Below are 8,422 nucleotides of genomic sequence, written 5' to 3'. Positions count from 1 at the left end.
GTCTATAACTCTACCTGTCAAATAAATAAATAAATAAATAAATAAATAAAAAATAAATTATCAGAAAATCTTTTCCTGTGATGAGATGCTTTCAGTGGCTCATCTTCATTCTTGATGTAAATTTTGATGATTCATTTCATGGTGTGCATGTCTCCCTTTATGGCACAGAAGCTGATGATGATCTGGGCAAGACTCTACCTCACTGATTCTCAGTATGTTTTTCTATAAAATGCAAACATGAATAGCTCTCTCTAAGCATTGCTATGAGGACTAGAAGCAGTGTGCTAAGCTTTGAGCATGGAATTAGTAGGTATGTGATGATTTGGAACTACCAATGTTTTTGACAAAATTGTCACCAAAATCAATCCTTTTCATTTATTTATTCATTCAGGAATTTTTTAGCATACTGTGTTTTGGGAACTATGCTAAGTATTGGTCATAAAATAGTGAATAGCATGGATGCAATCTCCCTGTTGGAGACCAGACTGTAGGCTTTGATACAGCAAGCAATTGATTAATCCCTTCACGGGCATTGGAGGAAAATCACTAAGAGCTAAGAGATCACGTGTTAGAGGACCCTACTTTAGGTTTTGAGATGACTTTCTTCAAGGAGAGGGAAGACTAAAATGCGGTCTGAAAGGTAAGGACTTTTCTAGATCAAGAGGTCACCTGAAATGAGATTTGCCCTAACTACAAAGTCACTCAAAGGTGTGGTGTACTGTAGTCCACATTTGGGTAACTCAGTTTCCTCTTCCATATTCAATTCAAGCACTGAAAATGTCTTAAGTCATAAAATTGGAGAATACCACCAATAATTACTCTGTCTTTTGTTCTAGACCCTATCTAGCCCACCTGGGGCTTCATTCTTTTATAATCATAGCCTCTACTGTAACATCAATGGCTCTACTCCCAATCTGTGTGTATTGATAGTCTTCTCCCCACTTAATGTTGTATGATGTCAGAATTTCTCCATAGAAAAACCCCTCTACCCGCAAAAGTTGAGTGGTTTTTCTCCCAGTCTTGGCTGAGATCAGCTTTAAACCATGTCCATCAAACTGTCCTCACAAGGGTACCGAGACACCCCCTCCCATTTCCTCTCCTCTGTGAAATCCTCTCATTACCTGGTTAATGCCACTCTTAGGATCATTGGTTGCCATTCTCACCCTGACTTTTATACTACAGTGTCTGTTTAATTGTTTGCAGGAGTTGATAATGGAATGAACCAAGGCCTTCAGCAACCCGGTGGTCAACCAAATGCTGTTACAGTGATATACTCGGCTCCCCACCCAGGATACGGTGGCTTGAGACATCACCCCATGCCAGCGAAGAGTACTTCGTCACCCCATGTCAGCAGGAAGTAGCTCTAAAGACAGATCATTGTCCCTCTATCCCTCCTGGACTTTTGAAACTAATATAATCCCATTCAGCTCCTGCTTTATAAAAAACAGAAGGAGGGAATGTTAGGAAAATGGCGCAGTCTTATCTATGGTGCATTCTACTCCCTGACACCATCCTAGGCTCTATCCGCTGCCACCATTGTTGGAAGCCAGGTGGCCACATGGCCCAACCACCAATGTCAAGTTCCACCCCCATCCTAATGGGATTTGCTGCTCCTACTTCCCTGCCCATCCCCTGGCAAAGTTTTAAAAGGACCTACTCTCATGTTTAAAAGAACACGTGGCTCTCTCTATCATCTCTCTTGCTCTCTTCCTCTCCGTCTCCTGAACTCTGTCTCTGTCTTACGCTCTCCTTCTCTCTCTTTTCCTTCTTCACACCTTCCCTCCAGCCTGTTGGGTTTCCCCCAATAAACTCTCTCCCTAACAAAACAAAACAAACAAAACAAAACAAACAAACAACAACAACAACAAAAACCAGTGAGTTTGGGAAGACAGATAAGTTTTAATTCAGTTCTTCTGGTAGAAAAATCATATAGGGATGTCTGCCAGGTATGTGAATCCTCGAAAGACTCCTTGACATAAAACATTTTGAGCCTAAATAGGATCCTTTAAGTAATCAATACATTGTTAATGAGTTTCCTTGTAAGAACCTGTTGTCAAGTATGGAGACTATGTCTGCTTTTCTTATTTCTATTAAAAAGGGCAAAGCAGTTTATGGTTCTGACTCTAGCACATTTATGTTGAACCCATTTCTTGCTTTACATTGTCTGGTAAACTTGAACAAGTTACTTTTTATAATCATTGTGAAATAGACATATTACATACACCATAACTTTTATTTTGGTGGCATTTGGTGAGATAACATGATGAAAAACACCTTAAAAATTCCTAACATCTAACTATAGTAGTAATTGCAATCTAATAATTTGTAGAAGAATGGTTTGCAAAACCATTTTATTTTATTAAATATGGTATCACTTAATATTCACTATCAAAAAGGAATTAGGCCATTTATAGGTGGGGCATATGAAATTCAGATCATTGGTAATTTTCACATTCATAAATGAAAAAACAAATCTATTATCTCAAGTCTTTTTTCAAATATTTCATGTTTTGTGACTCAGATTATGAGACCTGAAAATTCTCGTGAAACCAAATATGTATTGCTTCTCGGCCTTTTGGCTAAGATCAAGTGTAGAAACCAAATATGTTATTGTATGTTTTTCTTTGAGAGCTATAAATTTAACTGTGAAGCCATCACCTGCAACAACTGGCATCCAGTTCGATGCTGGATGCTGGATGCTGGATGACTGTTTGAGTCCCAGCTACTTCATTAGCTCCTTGCTAATGGTTTGGGGAAAGCAGTGGAAGATGGCCCAAGTCCTTGGGCATTTGACGCCCACATGGGAGACCCAGAAGAAGCTCCTGGCTCTTGGCTTTAGCATGGCCAAGCACTGGCAGTTGTAGTTATCTGAGGAGTGAGTCAGTGGATGGAAGATCTCTCTATCTGTAACTCTGTCTTTCAAATAAATAAATGTTTTTGAAATGAATAATTTACATTTTAATTTATAACAACTGTAATGCCTATCAAATTTAATGTATATAAAATAATTTGCATTATTTACTAGTAATATAAGTCCACACAATATAATTTCCTCTACAGTTGACATTTTTATGTTTTTATTTTATAGTTTCACTGAGGTCTACTTAATATACCATAAAATTTGTCCATTTTTAAATGTAAAACATAATGATTATTAGTAACATTATGGAGTTGTGCAGCCTTTGCCAGAATTCTGATTTAGACTATTTCCATCACCTTAAAAGTACACTTTGTCTGTTTTCATTTGATTAATATGCATTCCTCATGCTCTTATTATATAATAAGCCAGTTTATAGGCTTAACTTTTCTGAACATTTCTTACAAATGGAACTTACAGCTCATAGTCATAGTCTGGCTTCTTTCACTTAGCATAATGTTTCTGAAGCTATCCACTTTGTAGTTTGTATCAACTTTTTTTTTTTTTAATTACAAAGTAATACTCTATTGTATGGATTTATCTCATTTTTTTATCTATTCAATAGGCATGTAATTTCCATGTTTAGGCTCTGATTAATAATATTATAATTAAAATTCACACTCAAGCCAATAAAGCAATTATTTTTCTTTTTTTTTTTTGTAAATATACTTCAAAGTAGAATTTCTGGGTCATGTGTTAGCATGTCTTTTACTTGAAGAAACTCTTAAATTATTTTCCAAAGGAGCTGTACTACTTTACATTCCAGTAATATAGGAAGATTCTCTTTCCTCCACATCCTCATTGTTACTGATTATTGTTGGTCATTGTAACTACAGGCAAGATATACATGTGAATTATTATCTCTTCGTGATTTTGATTTGTATTTCTCAACTAGTACTAATGTTGAGTATCTTTCTATAAACATATTTAGCCAATTGTTTATCTTAATTGATAAATATCTGTGCAAATGTTTTTCCCATTTTTATTGGGTTGTTTGGATTATTATTGAGCAATATGAGTAATTTATATGTTCTGGACAAAAATCCTTTATTAAATACCAGATTTGTAAATATGTTCTCCATATGTGTGACTTGTATATTCATTTTAATCAGTAAAAATATTTTAATTTTGGTGGAGTCCAATTTAATATATTTTTATGGGTTTTTCTAAGAACACTTTGTCCAACATAAGATTATTTCCCCCTAGTTTTCTTCCAGAAGGTTTATAGGTTTAACCCTTACATTTATATCTATTATTTTCTAAGGTTTAATATTTGGGTGTGATGTGCAATAAGAGTCAATATCCATTATTTTTATCTTTTTCCAGAATTATGGTTGAAAAGATTGTTCTTTCTCCTTTAGAATTGCTTCGGTATCTTTGTCTAAATTCATTTTCCTAAGTAAAACTAGGTTTTACTCTTTGTACTCCCAATTTTGTTCTCATTAAGTAGCCTCAGCCACTACCATACTTTCATGTGGACTATACTTCATACAAGCTGAAAATAGAAATGTAACTTTCCCATCTTGTTCTTTTATGAGTTTATTTTCAATTTTTTCTTCCTTTGTATTCCTATAAAATTTTTAGGATCTATGTATAAATTAAAGTAAAAATAAAATAGAAACTATAAGCTGAGCAATTAAAAACATTTTTAGGATCTGTTTGTTGATTTCTTTTATTTTTTTAAATTTTATTCATATAACAAGAACAAATTTCATGTATCTCATAGGTATAATTCTAAGAAGACAACTATGATTCCCTTCCTCATCCTCTCCTTTCCTCAATCACCCTCCTTCCTACCTTTCTTTTTTCTTTAATTTTGCAAAAGCTTAATTTCACTCCAATTTATCATCACAGCCTTAAACACCACTAAGCACAATATTCAACAAGCAAAAAGCAGAAAGACCACACTTCCACAGGAGTATAAACAAGGGATAAAAACAGCTATCAAATCATAAGATGTCTGTTTCATTCCTACACATTTTTGGTATTCTGTATTAACTACCACATATCAGAGAAGCATATATTATTTGTCTTTTGGGTACTGGCTTATTTCACTAAGCATAATGGTTTCCAGTTGTATCCACATTGTATTTGTTGCAAAAGACAGGATTTCATTCTTTTTAATGGTTGAGTAGTATTCCATAGTATATATACCACATTTTCTTTATCTAGTCATCAATGAGATATATATCTGTGTTGATTCCATATCTTTGCTGTTGTCAATTGAGCTGCAATAAACATGGGGATACAAATAACTGTTTTATGTGCTGATGCCATTTTTTGGGGGCAAAAATTCTGAAGAGTGGGATTGTTGGGTCATATGATAGATCTATCTTCATATTTCTGAGGAATCTCCAAACAGTCTTCCATAATGGTTGCACCAGTTCTAAAGCCAAAAAAATCCATTGAGATTTTTTTAAAATTAGAAACCATTTATTTTTTGAAAGCTATTAACTATTTATTGTTTACTACATGACTAGCAATATAAACATTTTTTTTTAACTTTCATTTAATGAATATAAATTTCCAAAGTACGGCTTATGGATTACAATGGCTCCCCCCCATAACGTCCCTCCCACCCGCAACCCTCCCCTTTCCCATTCCCTCTCCCCTTCCATTCACATGAGGATTCATTTTCGATTCTCTTTATATACAGAAGATCACTTTAGCATACATTAAGTAAAGATTTCAACAGTTTGCTCCCACACAGAAACATAAAGTGAAAAACAATAAAAGATGATGAAGTCAGATCAGAAATATTGTCATGTTTAATCCCAGTGAGAGTCAAGTTGGGAATTGATAATTTCTTTTTTTTTTTAACAGAGATCAGTTTAGTATACATTAAGTAAAGATTTCAACAGTTTGCACCCCCATAGAAACACAAAGTGAAATATACTGTTTGAGTACTCGTTATAGCATTAAGCCTCAATGTACAGCACATTAAGGACAGAGATCCTACATGAGGAGTAAGTGCACAGTGACTCCTGTTGTTGACTTTACAAATTGACACTCCTGTTTATGGCATCAGTAATCTCCCTATGCACCAGTCATGAGTTTCCAAGGCTATGGAAGCCCCTTGAGTTCTCTGACTCTTATCTTGTTTAGACAAGGTCATAGTCAAAGTGGAGGTTCTCTCCTCCCTTCAGAGAAAGGTACCTCCTTCTTTGAAGACCTGTTCTTTCCATTGGGATCTCACTCACAGAGATCTTTCATTTAGGGTTTTTTTTTTTTTTTTTTTTTTTTTTTTCCAGAGTGTCTTGGCTTTCCATGCCTGAAATACTCTCATGGGCTTTTCAGCCAGATCAGAATGCCTTTAGGGCTGATTCTGAGGCCAGAGTGCTATTTAGGACATCCGCCATTCTATGAGTCTGCTGAGTATCTCGCTTCCCATGTTGGATCACTCTCCCCTTTATTTATTCTATCGGTTAGTATTAGCAGGTACTAGACTTGTTTATGTGCTCCCTTTGACTCTTAGTCCTTTCATTATGATCAATTGTGAACTGAAATTGATCTCTTGGACTAGTGAAATGGCATTGGTACATGCCACCTTGATGGGATTAAATTGGAGTCCCCTGGTATGTTTCTAACTCTACCATTTGGGGCAAGTCAGCTTGAGCATGTCCCAAATTGTACATCTCTTCCCTCTCTTATTCCCACTCTTATGTTTAACAGGGATCACATTTCAGTTAATTTTCAACACGTAAGAATAACTGTGTATTAATTACAGAATTAAACCAGTCATATTAAGTAGAACAGACAAAAAAAACTACTAAGAGGGATGATGTATTAAGTTGTTAATTAACAGTCAGGGCTATGCTGATCAAGTCACCGTTTCTCATAGTGTCGATTTCACTTCAACAGGTTTCCTTTTTGGTGTTCAGTCAGTTGTCACCGATCAGGGCGAACATATGGTATTTGTCCCTTTGGGACTGGCTTATTTCACTCAGCATGATGTGTTCCAGATTCCTCCATTTTGTTGCAAATGACTGGATTTCGTCACTGCTATTCAATATAGTTCTGGAAGTTCTAGCCAGAGCTATTAGGCAAGAAAAAGAAATTAAAGGGTTACAAATTGGGAAGGAAGAACTCAAACTATCCCTCTTTGCAGATGATATGATTCTTTATTTAGGGGACCCAAAGAACTCTACTAAGAGACTATTGGAACTCATAGAAGATTTTGGCAAAGTAGCAGGGTATAAAATCAATGCACAAAAATCAACAGCCTTTGTATACACAGACAATGCCATGGCTGAGGAAGAACTTCTAAGATCAATCCCATTCACAATAGCTACAAAAACAATCAAATACCTTGGAATAAACTTAACCAAGGACGTTAAAGATCTCTACGATGAAAATTACAAAACCTTAAAGAAAGAAATAGAAGAGGATACCAAGAAATGGAAAAATCTTCCATGCTCATGGATTGGAAGAATCAATATCATCAAAATGTCCATTCTCCCAAAAGCAATTTATAAATTCAATGCAATACCAATCAAGATACCGAGGACCTTCTTCTCAGATCTGGAAAAAATGGTGCTGAAATTTATATGGCGGCACAAGAGACCTCGAATAGCTAAAGCAATCTTGTACAACAAAAACAAAGCCGGAGGCATCACAATACCAGATTTCAGGACATACTACAGGGCAGTTGTAATCAAAACATCATGGTACTGGTACAGAAACAGATGGATAGACCAATGGAACAGAATAGAAACACCAGAAATCAACCCAAACATCTACAGCCAAGTTATATTTGATCAGGGATCTAAAACCAATTCCTGGAGCAAGGACAGTCTATTCAATAAATGGTGCTGGGAAAACTGGATTTGCATGTGCAAAAGCATGAAGCAAGAACCCTACCTTACACCTTACACAAAAATCCACTCAACATGGATTAAAGACCTAAATCTATGACCTGACACCATCAAGTTATTAGAGAACATTGGAGAAACCCTTCAAGATATTGGCACAGGCAAAGAGTTTCTGGAAAAGACCCGGGAGACACAGGCAGTCAAAGCCAAAATCAACTGTTGGGATTGCATCAAATTGAGAAGTTTCTGTACTGCAAAAGAAACAGTCAGGAGAGTGAAGAGACAACCGACAGAATGGGAAAAAATATTTGTAAACTATGCAACAGATAAAGGGTTAATAACCAGAATCTATAAAGAGATCAAGAAACTCCACAAAAACAAAACCAACAACCCACTTAAGAGATGGGCCAAGGACCTCAATAGACATTTTTCAAAAGAGGAAATGCAAATGGCCAACAGGCACATGAAAAAATATTCAAGGTCACTAGCAATCAGGGAAATGCAAATCAAAACCACAATGAGGTTTCACCTCACCCCGGTTAGAATGGCTCACATACAGAAATCTACCAACAACAGATGCTGGCGAGGATGTGGGGAAAAAGGGACACTAACCCACTGTTGGTGGGAATGCAAACTGGTCAAGCCACTATGGAAGTCAGTCTGGAGATTCCTCAGAAACCTGAATATAGCCCTA

General features: G+C 36.0%; 1 pseudogene; it reads left to right on the top strand.

Moving 5' to 3' along the window:
* The first annotated feature begins 2,559 nt into the window (after positions 1–2,559).
* Positions 2,560–2,731, top strand: LOC127484915 (U2 spliceosomal RNA; annotated as a pseudogene).
* Positions 2,732–8,422: the final 5,691 nt, after the last annotated feature.

The sequence above is a fragment of the Oryctolagus cuniculus genome, chromosome 1 (assembly GCF_964237555.1).
Source record: "Oryctolagus cuniculus chromosome 1, mOryCun1.1, whole genome shotgun sequence".
NCBI lineage: Eukaryota > Metazoa > Chordata > Mammalia > Lagomorpha > Leporidae > Oryctolagus > Oryctolagus cuniculus.
Note: the sequence above shows the minus strand (reverse complement) of the source record. Positions and strands in the feature narration are given on the sequence as shown.